This window comes from Lolium perenne, chromosome 2 (assembly GCF_019359855.2).
Source record: "Lolium perenne isolate Kyuss_39 chromosome 2, Kyuss_2.0, whole genome shotgun sequence".
NCBI lineage: Eukaryota > Viridiplantae > Streptophyta > Magnoliopsida > Poales > Poaceae > Lolium > Lolium perenne.
The window spans coordinates 292,393,480-292,413,192 of NC_067245.2; the positions used below are offsets into that span (position 1 = coordinate 292,393,480).

The 19,713-nt window shown below is 44.4% G+C and overlaps 1 long non-coding RNA gene across 1 annotated transcript; it reads right to left on the bottom strand.

The window, feature by feature from the left end:
- Positions 1–1,608: 1,608 nt before the first annotated feature.
- LOC127336252 (uncharacterized) lies at positions 1,609–3,114 on the bottom strand. Its single transcript, XR_007873225.1, has 2 exons — positions 2,982–3,114; positions 1,609–2,798 (listed from the first exon to the last, which is right to left on the bottom strand). It is a non-coding gene; the product is annotated as an uncharacterized lncRNA (long non-coding RNA).
- Between the last annotated feature and the right edge of the window lie 16,599 nt (positions 3,115–19,713).

Below are 19,713 nucleotides of genomic sequence, written 5' to 3' on the forward strand. Positions count from 1 at the left end.
GGGAGAGCCGACAGGAGAAGGGGGCGCAGCGCAGGCCGCCGCCGCCCAACCCATCCGCGCGCCCGCCATGCGTCGAGGAAGGAGATCCGGCCGCCGTCCACCAGACATCGACGAGCAAGGGCCCCCGCCGCCGCCACGCCCCGAGGGTCTTTGCCCCGGCGGCACTACCGGCGGCGGCGGCAGCGTTTAGGGTTGGGGAGGCTGGAGGGTTACTGGAGGCTGGAGGGTTGCGGGAAGCCCTCAGCTGCAATTGCACTTTTCCTTCGATGTGGTTGGATGAAGAATTGAAATATTATTACGGAGTAGTTCTTATTTTAGAATCTGGAGCAATGTTAACTGCACACACACAACATCAGATGATCATGGACACTGCACTATGCTCTGCCTCTACCACGTGTCCGCCACGATCAATGTAAACCCATGGTATAGTTCTACCATGGAGCACTTTCAAATTTCTACAATGAAATATCATTTAATTTTTAGAGAAAATTTGAATTTGTAGATTCTATTTGTAACAATATATTTGGAGTGGGCTTTTGCTTCGGTGTCCACGCCCTCCAAACTTTGGCCCCTCTGAATTGTCTCGGTCGGAATCTCATGATACCTCTTTATGGTCTAATTTATCACTTCAAATTTGGTGATTAAGAGGAGAAAGAAAAAAGGACACCGGAGCACACACGTCATTCGAGTGATCCGCTGCTGCGCGGGGGCACTCGGCTAGTAAACTATTAATCTACCGGGACAATTTATTCTTTTGCGTCATTTTTTCTCTTCTAAAATTTTGCTCAACCTCAATTTTTTTTTCGTCCTTCGACACTGTCTATGGCGAGGTACACAATTGGCTCGTAAAGCGTCTAATCGCAATGGCGTTGCTCTCTCAATCTTGCAGATGTGGCATCCCGATTCGGCAGCCTCAGGCAGTTGCCCTGGCGGCGAAGGAGGATGGCGACGGGATGGTCTGGTCGATGCAAAGGATCCTAAGGATTTGTTTGTAATTTCTTGTTTGTTTGGGTGCTTTTTGCGTTGTTGTGCCGGGACAAGTGTCTACCCTAGATCTGTCTTGATGCTTCCTGCGTGTGTACACGTTGTACTCTTCTGGTTGTTTATAAACACGTAGCGAGCTTCTCAAAAAAAAATACACCAACGCAAAGTACTGGCCGATTGAGCTCGTAACAAGAATCTGGCCGATTGAGCTCCTAACAAGAATCTGGCCGATTGAGCTCGTAACAAGAGTCTGCCTACTTCTATTAGGATAGGCTAAGAATAACAAACTTGCATTGGCCAATGATGTAAGCCTCTTTACAATGTAATGTGTATTCTGTTGTGTGGCCGCAAGTTCCAAACACACTCTTTTTCCTTACCAGGGTACTGAAGGAGACTGAAAGGTTTTTAATGAGGAGGCTTGCGTGCTTAATATATGATGATGATTTTAAAAAAAAACTTGCATTGGTCTGACCGGGTTGGACTCCAATGCATATGCATGTGATTTTTTCTCCCGGCCAAATCCGAGTGGAGGATATAGAACGGTTACGACAACTAAATTGTACGAGCATAAATCGACCGATAGAGAGTTGGGCCGCCCCGGTTTTTCTTTGGGCCAGACGAAAATAAAAAAAGAAAGCCCAAGTATGACACGAGACGGTTACATATTCTAATTTAATGATAAAGATATAATTCTTATTTTTTTTTTGAACAGGGAATGGCCCTAAAGGGCCAGGAAACTGCATTAGATATTTAGATAAGCGGTGAGTACATGACTACTACACGGAGGATCCCAAAGAAACGAAAAACTACATTCCAATCCTCACACTTTGCAAACAGGACCTCAAAGAAAACTAGAGAAAAGCAATCAGGTCCATCGTCTTCACCGCAGCTCCTTGGAGACCTCAAAGCGCAGGAACCAGCAACACTACCGGGGACTGTACCACTTGGAGTGGAGCTGGCGGCGAAACCTGCACCGAGATCGAAGATCCTTCGCATCGGCATAGCAGCCTGGAGGAAGATAAAGCTCGGATTCATCAACCGAGCGTGGAGTGGCCTCGTTGGCCATAGATTGCAATTTCCGGAGGACATGCTGCATGTACTCCGTCTTCCCGCAGATCCTCGGATCTGAGCAGCTGGACGAGGTTTTCTTCCCCATCTGCCCTGTCACCATGACGGCCAGGAGAAAGAAGAAAGGCCTCCAAATCCACCCAAAAACGAGGTCTACCGTAGCCCGTGAGCTTATTCATGGAGACATCACCTGAATCGGCCCCCAAGGTCGCCGGCCACCATAGACAGCCACCGGGGAGCAGAGCCAGCAGCCACGAGGCAGAGCTCACATCCGCCATGGCCAAGCTCCAAACAACAGCCAAAAAGGCAAGAACTACCACCATAAGGGCAAGGGAGATCCTAAAACTACTCTGTACAAAGAGAGGCCGGCATCCTAATCCATCTCTATACCGACCAGCACGAGCGCCGGCGGCAAGAGGGATCGGATCCGGGAAAGTGTGGATGACTCTCAAGGGGTGGTGGGGGAGCCTTCGAGAGGAGAGGAGAAAGAACTCCCAATTCTTATTTTCTGAAACACAGATTATTATTATCTAACTTATTCATAGGGGGCAGATCAGATTAGAAAGGTGGTGATGGCGTCCATGTCGCCCCTAGTTCCAGGGGAGAAGCCTTGGGACAATCAGTCATGCACTCGTCGGCTGTGAGATAGCATTCATCGTTTAGTATACAGCAGAAGCCACTATCTTGAGGGACACACATTCCCTTTAAATTAATCTTAATGATTTCCACGTCCTCCAATATTCTGCCTATGGAACAGGAAAAAATAAAACAATTAATATTCCAATTAGCCTCTGCTTATCAACTGACAAATAATGCATGGAACAAACAAATAAGTAATGCATGGAACAAACAAATAATCAAATCGCTTAGAGATCGAAGCCATCCGCACTTCTGAAGAAGTAATAAAAGACAAGGGGGTAGCAACTTACAGTGCACATGGGTAGCAAAGCTCGCGAGAAGAAACACACAGAGTATGAATGATGTACAGAAGCCGTTCCCACGCTTGTCCATCGAGAAATTACTAGGCGGCCTTGTTTGATCCTCGTCTACGGCAGGGAACGTTTTCTGAGAAACAATGACAGGTATCTTCCTTGGGTGTCCTAATATATATACCCAACAATCATCGTGAGGTACGGGGCAAAGAAATAAATCGTGCAATCTGAACAGATCGCTAAAATCACGGTCCTTTCTATTTTTGCATAGATAGCTTCTCGGGTAATCTTTGTAATTAATGTGGTATGGTACGGATCTTTGTATTTTAGGGATCGGACTCTAAGCAGATCGCTAAAATCACTGTTCTTTCTATTTTGCATAAATATATAGCATCTCGGGTAATCTTTGTATTTTATGTGGTACGATAGGATATACAATTAAACAGATCGCTAAAATCACGGTTCTTTCTATTTTTGCATACATCCTGTAGGCTAATCTATCTATTTTATGTGGTACTAGTAGAACACGTCTCATAATTAACGGTAAAAACATTCATTTCATAAATTTTATATCATTACCATTCATTTCTAAATTAACTAAAAAGATAGCTAATTTGCTCTTAAATCTCTTATATATACTAGGAAATATGCCCGTGCGTTGCAATGGCTGAAAAAATTCAACTATTAAAAAGCATCGCCGGTGGATCTAAAATTATCTCCAAAGTGGATTAACCCGTGTAATCCAAGCCCCACTTCGCCTCTTTGTAGTACCCGTGCGTGCAACAAATTTGAACTACACTAAACATTTCAAGTTTGAACTATATATACCCACTAGTAGAAAACCTCTCATCAATACCGGTTCCAGAGTGCCATTTGCACCGGTTGAGCAACCGGTATAAAACTTCCGGTACAAAAGCCCCCCCCCCCCCCCACCTTTCTTACCGGTTGCTTACGAACCGGTATTAAAGGGACCTCCACGTGGGCAACCAAGAGAGCTCAGGGCCAGGGAGCTTTGGTACCGGTTGGTAATACGAACCGGTACCAAAGGTTGCTACCCGCGGCAGGGAATATGCATGAATCTCTGCCGCGGCAGAGAATTCAAGTTTTAGGGCTTTTGGAGGGGTTTAGGGGTATCGGTTTGTTTCGTATCGCGTCAATGCACTAGAAACGCGTTTGGGTTTAGGTAGTACATGAAGATCAAGATGATGCATAGCAAGTTGGTGCATATAATATAACACACATGTAATTGCATAAGATTGCAAATTAAGTAGCACTATGCATGAAGATCGATCTTCATGCAAGTGGTACTCTCCGAGGCGTACTCTATATATGTCTATTACATGTAGCATAGTGGTACTCTTCGAGTCAACTATATATGTAACATATACATCTTCATTCATAGTGGAACTCTGCGAATGGTGGTATGACGTCCCGAAGGAAAAATCCCGCCAATTCCTCGTCTATTGCTATGAAGCGGTCATCGATTGAGAGCTTGTTCCGCTTTCTTGCCAACTATAAAAGAATAAGATAGAAATGAATACATGAGCTATGTGTGTGTGTATATATATATTCAAATCACAATCAAACAACTATTACTGAAACTCAGCACAACTTATGATAAGAAAACAAATTTGTGAATATTGTTTTCGTACCTCTTTATTTCTTTCATTATTCATTCTCTCGCTGACAATTCTGTGGATGTACTCGCAAACGTAGTATCCACAGAGATCAGTCCCTTCTGGTTGTTGCGGGCATTTCTTTACAAGAATATAATTCAATCAAACAATAGTCAAGTATGATAATTAAAGGTGTGTAGACCTAGGTAGTACTACTTACTTTCGCACGCCATCGCAGCTTCGGTGACCATTCATGGGACTTATCTTCCTTGATGAAAGTTTCCCATACGCTGCCCGACAAAAGAAAATGCATAAAAGATTTATCAATTAGTTCATAGCAGGAAATTAACGAAACAAACCGATAAGAATTAAAATTACCTTTTGAGCATTAAATAACAAGACATGTATAGTTCCGATTTTTTGCTTAGTGAGTCAAAGACTTCAACTTCTCCATCGTACATATTGATGACGAGAAGAATAAAGTGAAACCTACGCACGTTTAAATATGTAGTGTCATATATATAAGTCATTATTTAAAATTTTGACATACGGTGAGCAAAATATAATGTGTTATAAGACAATAATACTCACTGGAAGTTGTAAGGCCAAATTATTAGCCTTTTGTCACGTTGTCGCTTCAAAAACCTTAGCAAAGTCTCCGGTGTATCCTTGTTATAGAGGGGATCTTCTATGGTTTTAACATGCATTGTGTGCGGGTCAATGAACCCAATGTTCGTGATTTCGTCCCTTTTGCATTCGAGCATCTTCGATCTGCATAATATAGCGCACAAAAGATTATAATATGCAGACAATGAACGAGCTGAGCTAAAGACTTCTCAAATTAAATAAATCACTTACAGACAATAGCAACTGATGATAGATTTGTCGAGGGCCCGGAGATTGTATAACTGGAAAAGCTCGTTGAAGTCAACGTTCACACAGTATTCCTGGAAGTAGTGCTCTTCCCTAACTCGCACCATGATAGTCTCGATCCCTCCCTTTGAGGTATTAAGGTACCACGAATGCAAGTTACGCATACATGTTGGTAGCTTCCTGAGATTCTCGACCAAATCTTTCCCTTCAACAAATTTATATGCTACTTTAGCGATGGCGTAATCGGTTGTGTCTTGTCGAGAACTTTGAACGGACTTCCCGTCAAACACCTTGAGAGGGGGGACCGATTGAACGGGTTGTTGTCCGAGCTGGTAGACTTGGTGTATCCCTTTTATCTCCCTGATACCCGATTGAACGACTTTTGTCGCCTCGATCATCTTGTCATACGACCTTTCAATAGAACGCCTATAGTCAGATGGCGGTGATGGTACAGGGTCATATAGATTCTCAACGGTACGCACAACTTTCACCGGATCTAGTGTCTTCTCGAAAGGTATCTCTGGCATTTTTGGTGCAAAAAAAAAATTCACCTCGGACTCAACGGCTTCCCTGTTTTCCTCGACACTTTTTTCCCAAGGTAACTTCTCAATGGGCTGCTGTGGTTTCTCCTTTCTAGATCTCTTCCTAGGCGGTGTACCGTTTCGCTTAACGGGAGCTGTCTTACGCGGAGGATCTCGAGCTGGTGGACTCACACTGGGGTCCCTCTCAGGTAGGTGTGGACTTGGCTGCTCACGAGGACTGCTACCAGGAGGAGTCGATGGCATTTGCTGCTCATGTGTAGGAGTCAGTGGCCTTTGCAAAAGGACGATGTACTTCTTCGGCCATAGGGAGAAACCGTGCTTGACATCGGCCAGTGTCTTCTCATCCTCACCTCTAGGAATATCAAGCTCCACTGTTTCAAAACCCGGAACAACTTCATCCACCCCGACACGAACACAGCCTGGTGGAATGGGCATATGATGGTGCGTTGCTCCATCTTCACTTGGATACACATAGCCGACCGCCACCTTAACGGACGCGGTCCTGAATAACATATGTAGCTCGCAATCTATCTTCTCCGTGACATAATCCACGGGGTAGCTTCCTCCACATCCGTCAAGATGCGAGGAACCGACACTGCTTCTTCGCTGAGATGGTGCAGCACCGGCTTGTGGATCCTGTAGAAACAGCGGCTGATCAGGTGCCTTCTGATTTTTCTCAAGCGCCTCCACCCTATTTAACAATTCCATTAACGTGTCGGCGTCCTTCTTCTTCTTGCGCGAACGGCTTCTATAAGTGTCAGCGCTGTCCGGCCACGCTTCCTTCATGGTGAGACCTGGGCGAGCTCGTACCCGTCCAACGTGTTCAGGATTCCCCAGAGCGAGTCACTAGTAGGAAAACCCTTATAGGCGGAGCTTAGTTCTGTGGCGCACCATTAAAAATGCGCCACAGAAATTTATTTTGTGGCGCACCAGGCAAGGTGCGCCACAGAAATAGCTTAATTTTGTGGCGCACCAGCGAACCGTGCGCCACAAAAACTTGGTGGGCCCCACAACCTGTCACCCCCAATCATTGGTTTTACTATTTTTATGGCGCACGAACCACAGTGCGCCACAGAAATTCCTTATTCTGTGGCGCACGGCAACAGTGCGCCACAAAACCATGCTATTCTGTGGCGCAGTTGGCCCGGTGCGCCACAGAAACAAGGCATTCTGTGGCGCACTGTGTTCGGTGCGCCACAGAATTAGCGAACCAGATCTACAAAAGTGAGCCAACCTCCCACCTACCACACTACACAAGCCATTCTTCTTCCTCCATCTAGCTCGTCCCCCCCTTCTCTCTCATACCATTTTGGCTCTACTTTTCACTTGCTTGGGTATTTATTGCACTTACTTTGGTTGATACTTAATTGGAGTTGAGGAGAAGGCTCACCATACTCTCTCCTCCTCTCGAAATCATCGATCGCGGTCTCGTCTCGGTATCGAATCTACAAGGTGAGTAGTTGGAGGAGACATACATATGCTTGGAGGAGACATGCATATGCTTGTAGATCTTGTGTGGCCGTCGTGTGTATGGATGCTTGTTGCAGGTGAAGCGCTTGTGTGTGTGCCGGTGTGGTGCATGGATGTTTGCCGAAATGTTGATTCATTTCCGTTTCGGCAAATTTTGCACTACCCATATGTCCTACCTTGAGGAGAGGTCATGCCGAATTTTTCGCTCCATGTAATACCTTGAGGAGAGGTACGGCCCATGCATGTGTGTGCATTTGTTGCGGTTCTAATTTCCTGTTCTATGTATACCATTTGCAGGCAAGCATGGTCCTCTCGATGAGTTCCGCTCGAATCTCTAGATACAAGATAGACGCGAAGGAGGACATGATTCGGAACAATAGGCGCCAGATAAGATGTCCGTGTCGATCATGCAAACTCGAGCGCTGGATCAACCCTGATTCCGGACAACTGGAGGAGCACCTACTAAGGCGCGGTTTCATGCAAGACAACCAGGCGCGGCCGGCCCCATCAAATGGTGCGCATGAAGACCATGTCGAGCGAGATGACTATCATCATGAAGAAGACTATCATCATGCCGACGGGGACTATCATCATGAAGAAGAAGTCGGCGGAGAAGATCATCATGAAGAAGAAGATGCCGGCGGAGAAGATCATCATGATGAAGAAGAAGATTCCGGCGCGACCCCGCTAATTTCGGCCTTGCGGGACTCTCATGTTCAAGATCTTCTCCTCCAGGAGACGAGCAACGATAGAGTTGCAGCTAGAGAGAGAGCCAAGCTGTCGCAAATGGAGAAAGACGGGATGACTCCGATCTTTCCTGGGTGTCGTCCGCAGGATACGCGCTTGCATGTAACGCTTGATTACCTGCAGATGAAGATGCAGAACAAGTGGACCGATTCGAGCTTCAGCAAGAACTTAAAATTCTGGCACGATCGTCTCCCGGAGGGGAACACATTGCCAAGTAGTATCGAGGAGGCCAAGAAAGTCGTGTGTCCCCTTGACCTATGATACGTCTCCGACGTATCGATAATTTCTTATGATCCATGCCACATTATTGATGTTATCTACATGTTTTATGCACACTTTATGTCATATTCGTGCATTTTCTGGAACTAACCTATTAACAAGATGCCGAAGTGCCAGTTGCTGTTTTCTGTTGTTTTTGGTTTCAGAAATCCTAGTAACGAAATATTCTCGGAATTGGACGAAATCAAAGCCCAGGGGCCTATTTTTCCACGAAGCTTCCAGAAGTCCGAAGGAGAGACGAAGAGGGGCCACGAGGGAGCCAAACCCTAGGGCGGCGCGGCCCCCCCCTTGGCCGCGCGGCCCTATGGTGTGGGCCCCCCGTGCCGCCTCTTGACCTGCCCTTCCGCCTACAAATAGCCTCCGTGACGAAACCCCCGCATCGAGAGCCACGATACGGAAAACCCTTGCGAGACGCCGCCACCGCCGATCCCATCTCGGGGGATCCAGGAGATCGCCTCCGGCACCCTGCCGGAGAGGGGAATCATCTCCCGGAGGACTCTACACCGCCATGGTTGCCTCCGGAGTGATGAGTGAGTAGTCTACCCCTGGACTATGGGTCCATAGCAGTAGCTAGATGGTTGTCTTCTCCCCATTGTGCTATCATTGTCGGATCTTGTGAGCTGCCTAACATGATCAAGATCATCTATCTGTAATTCTATATGTTGCGTTTGTTGGGATCCGATGAATAGAGAATACTTGTTATGTTGATTATCAAAGTTATATCTACGTGTTGTTTATGATCTTGCATGCTTTCCGTTACTAGTAGATGCTCTGGCCAAGTAGATGCTTGTAACTCCAAGAGGGAGTACTTATGCTCGATAGTGGGTTCATGCCTGCATTGACACAGGACGATGTGAGAAAGTTCTAAGGTTGTGTTGTGCTGTTGCCACTAGGGATAAAACATTGATGCTATGTCTAAGGATGTAGTTGTTGATTACATTACGCACCAAACTTAATGCAATTGACTGTTGCTTTCCAACTTAATGCGGAGGGTTCGGATGATAACCTGAAGGTGGACTTTTTAGGCATAGATGCAGTTGGATGGCGGTCTATGTACTTTGTCGTAATGCCCAATTAAATCTCACTATAATCATCATGATATGTATGTGCATGGTCATGCTCTCTTTATTTGTCAATTGCCCAACTGTAATTTGTTCACCCAACATGCTGTTCGTCTTATGGGAGAGACACCTCTAGTGAACTGTGGACCCCGGTCCAATTCTCTTTACTGAAATACAATCTACTGCAATACTTGTTCTACTGTTTTCTGCAAACAATCATCTTCCACACAATACGGTTAATCCTTTGTTACAGCAAGCCGGTGAGATTGACAACCTCACTGTTTCGTTGGGGCAAAGTAGTGTTGTGCAGGTTCCACGTTGGCGCCGGAATCCCTGGTGTTGCGCTGCACTACATCCCACCGCCATCAACCTTCAACGTGCTTCTTGGCTCCTCCTGGTTCGATAAACCTTGGTTTCTTTCTGAGGGAAAAATTGCTGCTGTGCGCATCATACCTTCCTCTTGGGGTTCCCAACGAACGTGTGAGTTACACGCCATCAAGCATATTTTCTGGCGCCGTTGCCGGGGAGATCAAGACACGCTGCAAGGGGAGTCTCCACTTCTCAATCTCTTTACTTTGTTTTTGTCTTGCTTAGTTTTATTTACTACTTTGTTTGCTGCACTAAATCAAAATACAAAAAAATTAGTTGCTAGTTTTACTTTATTTGCTATCTTGTTTGCTATATCAAAAACACAAAAAAAATTAGTTTACTTGCATTTACTTTATCTAGTTTGCTTTATTTACTGTTGCTAAAATGGCCAACGCTGAAAATACTAAGTTGTGTGACTTCGCAACCACAAATAATAATGATTTCTTATGCACACCTATTGCTCCACCTGCTACTACAGCAGAATTCTTTGAAATTAAACCTGCTTTACTGAATCTTGTTATGCGAGAGCAATTTTCTGGTGTTAGTTACGATGATCTTTTGCCCATCTTAATAATTTTTTTTAACTATGTGTAATTCAAAAATATAAAGATGTAGATGGTGATATTATTAAATTAAAATTGTTCCCTTTCTCATTAAGAGGAAGAGCTAAAGATTGGTTGCTATCTCTGCCTAAGAATAGTATTGATTCATGGACTAAATGCAAGGATGCTTTTATTGGTAGATATTATCCCCCTGCTAAAATTATATCTTTGAGGAGTAGTATAATGAATTTTAAACAATTAGATACTGAACATGTTGCTCAAGCTTGGGAAAGAATGAAATCTCTGGTTAAAAATTGCCCAACTCATGGACTGACTACTTGGATGATCATCCAAACCTTCTATGCAGGACTAAATTTTTCTTCACGGAATTTATTGGATTCAGCTGCTGGAGGTACCTTTATGTCCATCACTCTTGGTGAAGCAACAAAGCTTCTTGATAATATGATGATCAACTACTCTGAATGGCACACGGAAAGAGCTCCCCAAGGTAAGAAGGTAAATTCTGTCGAAGAAACCTCTTCCTTGAGTGATAAGATTGATGCTATTATGTCTATGCTTGTGAATGGTAGGCCTAATATTAATTCTAATAATGTTCCGTTAGCGTCATTAGTTGCTCAAAAAGAATATGTTGATGTGAATTTCATTAAAAATAACAATCACAATGATTCTAGGCCATACCCTGTTAATGGTAATTCTTATGGTAGATATGCTTCATCTAATGAAGAAAAGATGCTAGAAATTGAAAGATCCACTAAGAGCTTTATGCAATCACAATATGAGCAAAATAAATTGTTTACTAAAACTATGAATGAGCAATCTACCTTGTTGAAGAATATAGGGAATCAACTTAAAAATTTGAATAGGGAGATCTCGGGGTTGCAAACTAAACTTGCTAATGCTGAAACCCGAATCTCATATATGTCTGCATCACAATCTTCTTTAATTAATAAAATGGCTGCTAAACCTGAGGATTTAGATGATAAAATTACTACTACAGCAAATTCCATTCAAGTTAGAATTAATGAGAATATAAGATTAATGGCTGAACTGCGCGCTAGGTGGGATAGAGAAGAAAATGAAAAACTAGCTAAAGAGAAGAATGTAGCTAAACTTTGGACTATTACCACCACTAGTAATGTTAATGCTACACATGTTGCTGCACCTCCTACTAATACTAATAAAAGAATTGGTGTTAGCAATGTTTTCACTTCTAATGCAAAGCGCGAGAAACTGCCTGAAACTGCTAAAACTGCTGAAACTGCCTGTGATAAAGCTGCTGAAATTTTTTCCAACATTGGGGATGATGATCCCATTACTTTAGATTATAATGGTTTGAATTTTGATGATTGCCACATCTCTGAAGTTATAAAGTTCTTGCAAAAACTTGCTAAAAGTCCTAATGCTAGTGCTATAAATTTGGCTTTCACGCATCATATTACAAATGCTCTCATAAAAGCTAGAAAAGAGAAACTAGAGCGTGAAGCCTCTATTCCTAAAAAGCTAGAGGATGGTTGGGAGCCCATCATTAAGATGAAGGTTAAAGATTTTGATTGTAATGCTTTATGTGATCTTGGTGCAAGTATTTCTGTTATGCCTAAGAAAATTTATGATATGCTTGACTTGCCACCGCTGAAAAATTGTTATTTGGATGTTAATCTTGCTGATCATTCTACAAAGAAACCTTTGGGTAAAGTTGATAATGTTCGTATTACCGTTAACAATAACCTTGTCCCCGTTGATTTTGTTGTCTTGGATATTGAATGCAATGCATCTTGTCCCATTATATTGGGAAGACCTTTTCTTCGAACTGTTGGTGCTATCATTGATATGAAGGAAGGTAATATAAAATATCAATTTCCTCTCAAGAAAGGTATGGAACACTTCCCTAGAAAGAGAATGAAGTTACCTTTTGATTCCATTATGAGAACAAATTATGATGTTGACACTTCGTCTCTTGATAATACTTGATACACACTTTCTGCGCCTAGCTGAAAGGCGTTAAAGAAAAGCGCTTATGGGAGACAACCCATGTTTTTACCTACAGTACTTTGTTTTTATTTTGTGTCTTGGAAGTTGTTTACTACTGTAGCAACCTCTCCTTATCTTAGTTTTGTGTTTTGTTGTGCCAAGTTAAGCCGTTGATAGAAAAGTAAGTACTAGATTTGGATTACTGCGCAGTTCCAGATTTCTTTGCTGTCACGAATCTGGGTCCACCTCCCTGTAGGTAACTCAGAAAATTAAGCCAATTTACGTGCATGATCCTCAGATATGTACGAAACTTTCATTCAATTTGAGAATTTTCATTTGAGCAAGTCTGGTGCCATTTTAAAATTCGTCAATACGAACTGTTCTGTTTTGACAGATTCTGCCTTTTATTTCGCATTGCCTCTTTTGCTATGTTGGATGAATTTCTTTGATCCACTAATGTCCAGTAGCATTATGCAATGTCCAGAAGTGTTAAGAATGATTGTGTCACCTCTGAATATGTCAATTTATATTGTGCACTAACCCTCTAATGAGTTGTTTCGAGTTTGGTGTGGAGGAAGTTTTCAAGGATCAAGAGAGGAGTATGATGCAACATGATCAAGGAGAGTGAAAGCTCTAAGCTTGGGGATGCCCCGGTGGTTCACCCCTGCATATATTAAGAAGACTCAAGCGTCTAAGCTTGGGGATGCCCAAGGCATCCCCTTCTTCATCGACAACATTATCAGGTTCCTCCCCTGAAACTATATTTTTATTCCATCACATCTTATGTGCTTTTTCTTGGAGCGTCGGTTTGTTTTTGTTTTAATAAAATGGATCCTAGCATTCACTTTATGGGAGAGAGACACGCTCCGCTGTAGCATATGAACAAGTATGTCCTTGGTTTCTACTCATAGTATTCATGGCGAAGTTTCTCCTTCGTTAAATTGTTATATGGTTGGAATTGGAAAATGATACATGTAGTAATTGCTATAAATGTCTTGGGTAATGTGATACTTGGCAATTGTTGTGCTCATGATTAAGCTCTTGCATCATATGCTTTGCACCCATTAATGAAGAAATACATAGAGCATGCTAAAATTTGGTTTGCATATTTGGTTTCTCTAAGGTCTAGATAATTTCTAGTATTGAGTTTGAACAACAAGGAAGACGATGTAGATTCTTATAATGTTTACAATATGTCTTTTATGTGAGTTTTGCTGCACCGGTTCATCCTTGTGTTTGTTTCAAATAAACCTTGCTAGCCTAAACCTTGTATCGAGAGGGAATACTTCTCATGCATCCAAAATACTTGAGCCAACCACTATGCCATTTGTGTCCACCATACCTACCTACTACATGGTATTTTCCGCCATTCCAAAGTAAATTGCTTGAGTGCTACCTTTAAAATTCCATTCTTCACCTTTGCAATATATAGCTCATGGGACAAATAGCTTAAAAAACTATTGTGGTATTGAATATGTAATTATGCACTTTATCTCTTATTAAGTTGCTTGTTGTGCGATAACCATGTTCACTGGGGACGCCATCAACTATTCATTGTTGAATTTCATGTGAGTTGCTATGCATGTCCGTCTTGTCTGAAGTAAGAGAGATCTACCACCTTATGGTTAAGCATGCATATGTTAGAGAAGAACATTGGGCCGCTAACTAAAGCCATGATCCATGGTGGAAGTTTCAGTTTTGGACAAATATCCTCAATCTCAAATGAGAAAATTATTAATTGTTGTTACATGCTTATGCATAAAAGAGGAGTCCATTATCTGTTGTCTATGTTGTCCCGGTATGGATGTCTAAGTTGAAGAATAATCAATAGCGAGAAATCCAATGCGAGCTTTCTCCTTAGACCTTTGTACAGGTGGCATAGAGGTACCCCTTTGTGACACTTGGTAAAAACAGTGCATTGTGATGATCCGGTAGTCCAAGCTAATTAGGACAAGGTGCGGGCACTATTAGTACACTATGCATGAGGCTTGCAACTTATAAGATATAATTTACATGATGCATATGCTTTATTACTACCGTTGACAAAATTGTTTCATGTTTTCAAAATCAAAGCTCTAGCACAAATATAGCAATCGATGCTTTTCCTCTATGGAGGACCATTCTTTTACTTTCAATGTTGAGTCAGTTCACCTATTTCTCTCCATCTCAAGAAGCAAACACTTGTGTGAACTATGCATTGATTCCTACATATTTGCTTATTGCACTTATTATATTACTCTATGTTGACAATATCCATGAGATATACATGTTACAAGTTGAAAGCAACCGCTGAAACTTAATCTTCTTTTGTGTTGCTTCAATGCTTTTACTTTGAATTGTTGCTTTATGAGTTAACTCTTATGCAAGACTTATTGATGCTTGTCTTGAAGTGCTATTCATGAAAAGTCTTTGCTTTATGATTCACTTGTTTACTCATGTCATATACATTGTTTTGATCGCTGCATTCACTACATATGCTTTACAAATAGTATGATCAAGATTATGATGGCATGTCACTCCAGAAATTATCTGTGTTATCGTTTTACTCGCTCGGGACGAGCAGAACTAAGCTTGGGGATGCTGATACGTCTCCGACGTATCGATAATTTCTTATGATCCATGCCACATTATTGATGTTATCTACATGTTTTATGCACACTTTATGTCATATTCGTGCATTTTCTGGAACTAACCTATTAACAAGATGCCGAAGTGCCGATTCTTTGTTTTCTGCTGTTTTTGGTTTCAGAAATCCTAGTAACGAAATATTCTCGGAATTGGACGAAATCAAAGCCCAGGGGCCTATTTTTCCACGAAGCTTCCAGAAGTCCGAAGGAGAGACGAAGAGGGGCCACGAGGGAGCCAAACCCTAGGGCGGCGCGGCCCCCCCTTGGCCGCGCGGCCCTATGGTGTGGGCCCCCGTGCCGCCTCTTGACCTGCCCTTCCGCCTACAAATAGCCTCCGTGACGAAACCCCCGGCATCGAGAGCCACGATACGGAAAACCTTGCGAGACGCCGCCACCACCGATCCCATCTCGGGGGATCCAGGAGATCGCCTCCGGCACCCTGCCGGAGAGGGGAATCATCTCCCGGAGGACTCTACACCGCCATGGTCGCCTCCGGAGTGATGAGTGAGTAGTCTACCCCTGGACTATGGGTCCATAGCAGTAGCTAGATGGTTGTCTTCTCCCCATAGTGCTATCATTGTCGGATCTTGTGAGCTGCCTAACATGATCAAGATCATCTATCTGTAATTCTATATGTTGCGTTTGTTGGGATCCGATGAATAGAGAATACTTGTTATGTTGATTATCAAAGTTATATCTACGTGTTGTTTATGATCTTGCATGCTTTCCGTTACTAGTAGATGCTCTGGCCAAGTAGATGCTTGTAACTCCAAGAGGGAGTACTTATGCTCGATAGTGGGTTCATGCCTCGCATTGACACAGGACGATGACGAGAAAGTTCTAAGGTTGTGTTGTGCTGTTGCCACTAGGGATAAAACATTGATGCTATGTCTAAGGATGTAGTTGTTGATTACATTACGCACCATACTTAATGCAATTGTCTCTGTTGCTTTGCAACTTAATGCGGAGGGGTTTGGATGATAACTTTGAAGGTGGACTTTTTAGGCATAGATGCAGTTGGATGGCGGTCTATGTACTTTGTCGTAATGCCCAATTAAATCTCACTATAATCATCATGATATGTATGTGCATGGTCATGCTCTCTTTATTTGTCAATTGCCCAACTGTAATTTGTTCACCCAACATGCTGTTCGTCTTATGGGAGAGACACCTCTAGTGAACTGTGGACCCCGGTCCAATTCTCTTTACTGAAATACAATCTACTGCAATACTTGTTCTACTGTTTTCTGCAAACAATCATCTTCCACACAATACGGTTAATCCTTTGTTACAGCAAGCCGGTGAGATTGACAACCTCACTGTTTCGTTGGGGCAAAGTACTTTGGTTGTGTTGTGCAGGTTCCACGTTGGCGCCGGAATCCCTGGTGTTGCGCCGCACTACATCCCGCCGCCATCAACCTTCAACGTGCTTCTTGGCTCCTCCTGGTTCGATAAACCTTGGTTTCTTTCTGAGGGAAAACTTGCTGCTGTGCGCATCATACCTTCCTCTTGGGGTTCCCAACGAACGTGTGAGTTACACGCCATCAACCTACCGCACGAAAAATACCACGCCTGCATTAATGATTGTGTGATTTATAGGTGCGAGTACAAGGACAGAACCACATTTCTGGTGTGCGGCCACGGACGGTACAAGTTTGGGGACAAGAAGGTACCTCGAAAAGTGGTATGGTACTTTCCTATCACTCCCCGTCTGCAGCGGTATTTCGTGGACCCTAAGGAAGCAAAGCTCATGCAATGGCACGCGGAAAGGCAGAAGCCCGAAGAAGATCCGGAGATGGGCTATATGCTGACACACCCTTCAGACGCTGGACAGTGGCAAGCATTGGACATCGCCTTCCCTAGGTTCGGGGGCGACGCAAGGAACATCAGGCTGGGTATGAGCACCGATGGACTCAATCCGTTCGGCAACCAGAGTAGCACGCATAGCACCTGGCCTGTGTTTGTATGGCCTTACAACCTACCCCCGTGGCTGTGCACCAAGCAAAGGTACATACACCTGAGTATTCTCATTCAGGGGCCGAAACAACCAGGTGTCGACATGCATTTGTATCTCGGGCTGCTGAAAGAGGAGTTAGACACGTTGTGGAAGACGCCACCCCGTACGTGGGATGCCTACACTAGAACTTATTTCGATATGAGAGCCGCGTTGATCACGACGGTCACGGACTATCCTGGTTACGCATATGTATCTGCCCAGGTCGGCCATGGATTCAACGGCTGTGTGAAGTGCATGGACGAGACCCCGCATCTACAACTACCAAGGGATCCCGGGTCCTCGAAAACCGTGTACCCAGGTGCTCGAAGGTGGCTTCGCTTGGATCACCCGTGGAGAAAACGCGGTGATCTGTTCAATGGTAAAGATGAGCCCGATGGACCCCCACGCCCGAGGAGCGGCGCAGAAATCGATGATCTTCTGAAAAATTGGAAGGAGTGCCCAGCGCCGGGAAAGAAGCGACCGAAGCCAGAGCCGCTGCTCGGTGTATGGAAAGCGAGGTCTATTTTCCACGACTTGGAGTACTGGAAGGTCCTCCACACGCCCCACAGCCTCGATGTCATGCACATTACGAAGAACGTTACCGAGAGTCTGCTTGGCACTCTTTGCAACTCAGAAAAGTCCAAGGATGGACCGAAAGCAAGATACGATCTTAAACATTTTGGCATCAGGAAAGATCTTCAAGCCCCGATATCGACGACGACGATGATGATGATGATGATGATCGGACGGAAGGGACTCAACGTCTCCGCAAAAGGTCTAAGAAGAACGCGGTGCTGCTTCTGCTCCCTGCTTCACAACGAGTCCGGAGGAGCTCGAGCAGTTTTTCAGGTGCCTCCTAGGAGTGAAAGTTCCTCACGGTTACTCGGGGAATATAAGCAGATATCTGGACGTAGCGAAGAAGAGGTTCACCGGGATGAAGTATCACGTTTGCCACGTGCTAATGACGCAGATACTTCCCGTTGCGATCCGAGGCATAATGGACGAGCACGTCCGTGATACGCTGTTTGGCCTTTGCAACTTTTTGACTTTATCACCAGGAAGTCGATCGGCGTGAGGCAGCTCAAGATGCTACAGGATGAGATCGTGGTGATACTATGTGAGCTCGAGATTTACTTCCCGCCTGCATTCCGTGATATATGCGTCCATCTCCTTCTCCATGTCGTTGAAGACATCAAGCAGCTCGGCCCAACGTTCCTCCACAACATGATGCCTTTCGAAAGGCAGAACGGTGTCATGAAAGGATACGTTCGCAATAGGGCCCGTCCAGACGCAAGCATGGCCAAGGGGTTTCTAACCTACGAGTGCATCTCCTTCTGCCAGAATTATCTAAGCACCGAGGACGACGAGGATCATGTTGGTCTACCCCCCAGGACACACCTCGGGAGGCTCGCTGGAGTCGGTCACCGCGAGGGCTACCGCTCAGTCCATGTCGGCATTGACAATCGACGCGACGACTTTGACAGGGCTCACCGGGTCGCGCTACAACACTTAAAACTGATCGAACCTTTCGTGCAAGAGCACAAAAGCATGGTCGAGCAGAATTACATCGATATGGGCCGGCCGAGGAAGATGGGAGATGTAACCAAAAAGCACAACTCCAGCTTCACGCGTTGGTTCAAGCAAACTCAACTGCTTGAAGCACATAGAAAAATGCCTTCTACCGAAGATGAAAAACTCATATACACCTTTTTTTTTTGAGATGGAAACACAGAATTCCATTAAGGCCCAACAGATTCGTTGGCCACCGAGTTCATTACATCAAGAGGGATATCTTGTATCCATAAACCAGGGCTACCCTGGTTCCAAACACCACCCAACGCAGCCAGCTTATGAGCTGGGCTATTACATGCCCTTGGGCAATACTCAACACTGTAATCAGAAAAAGCCAAACGCATCAGGTACTTTGCTTGTATGAAGAGAGGACCCAGCCTGGACATGTCATAAGAGTTTGTTTCAATCGCCTTCTTCAGTTCACTGCAGTCGGTGCAGAAAATGACACGGCTAATTCCCAGCTGCTCCGCCACTGGAATCGCCTGCATGAGCGCCATCAGCTCAGTTTGCAGGGCATCGGCCGCAACAGGGACCCGGCCACACGCAGCAAATACAGGCTCCCCGAGATGGTCACGCCCAATAGCACCCCAGCCTCCTGTATTCAGATTCGTCAGAAAAGAACCATCAATGTTAATTTTTATCATATCCACTGGAGGAGGGGTCCAGCGAGGTACAGGCCTGGAGGAGGAGATCTGTGGGCGCTTAGTCAGATTAACCTTCCATTCACCAATGTGGTACAAGATCAGAGAACAGAATTCTTCCGCACTGAGGCGCCTCTCCTGATGGTTTACTTTGTTCCGTTCTCTCCACCAACACCAGAGAACAGCCACACCTATCATTTTTGTATCAGCAGGCAGTGTGAACATATGCTCCAGGAAAAAAAAAACTCATATACACCTTGTCATAGGGACCCGGGCATAACGTAAGGACCTATCAGGGGTACGACATCAACGGTTACAGATTCTACACCGAGGAAAAGGACAGAAATAGTGAAAAGGAGTAACTATGCTGTCATACGCCGATGACGATACTAATGTCAAGGAAAG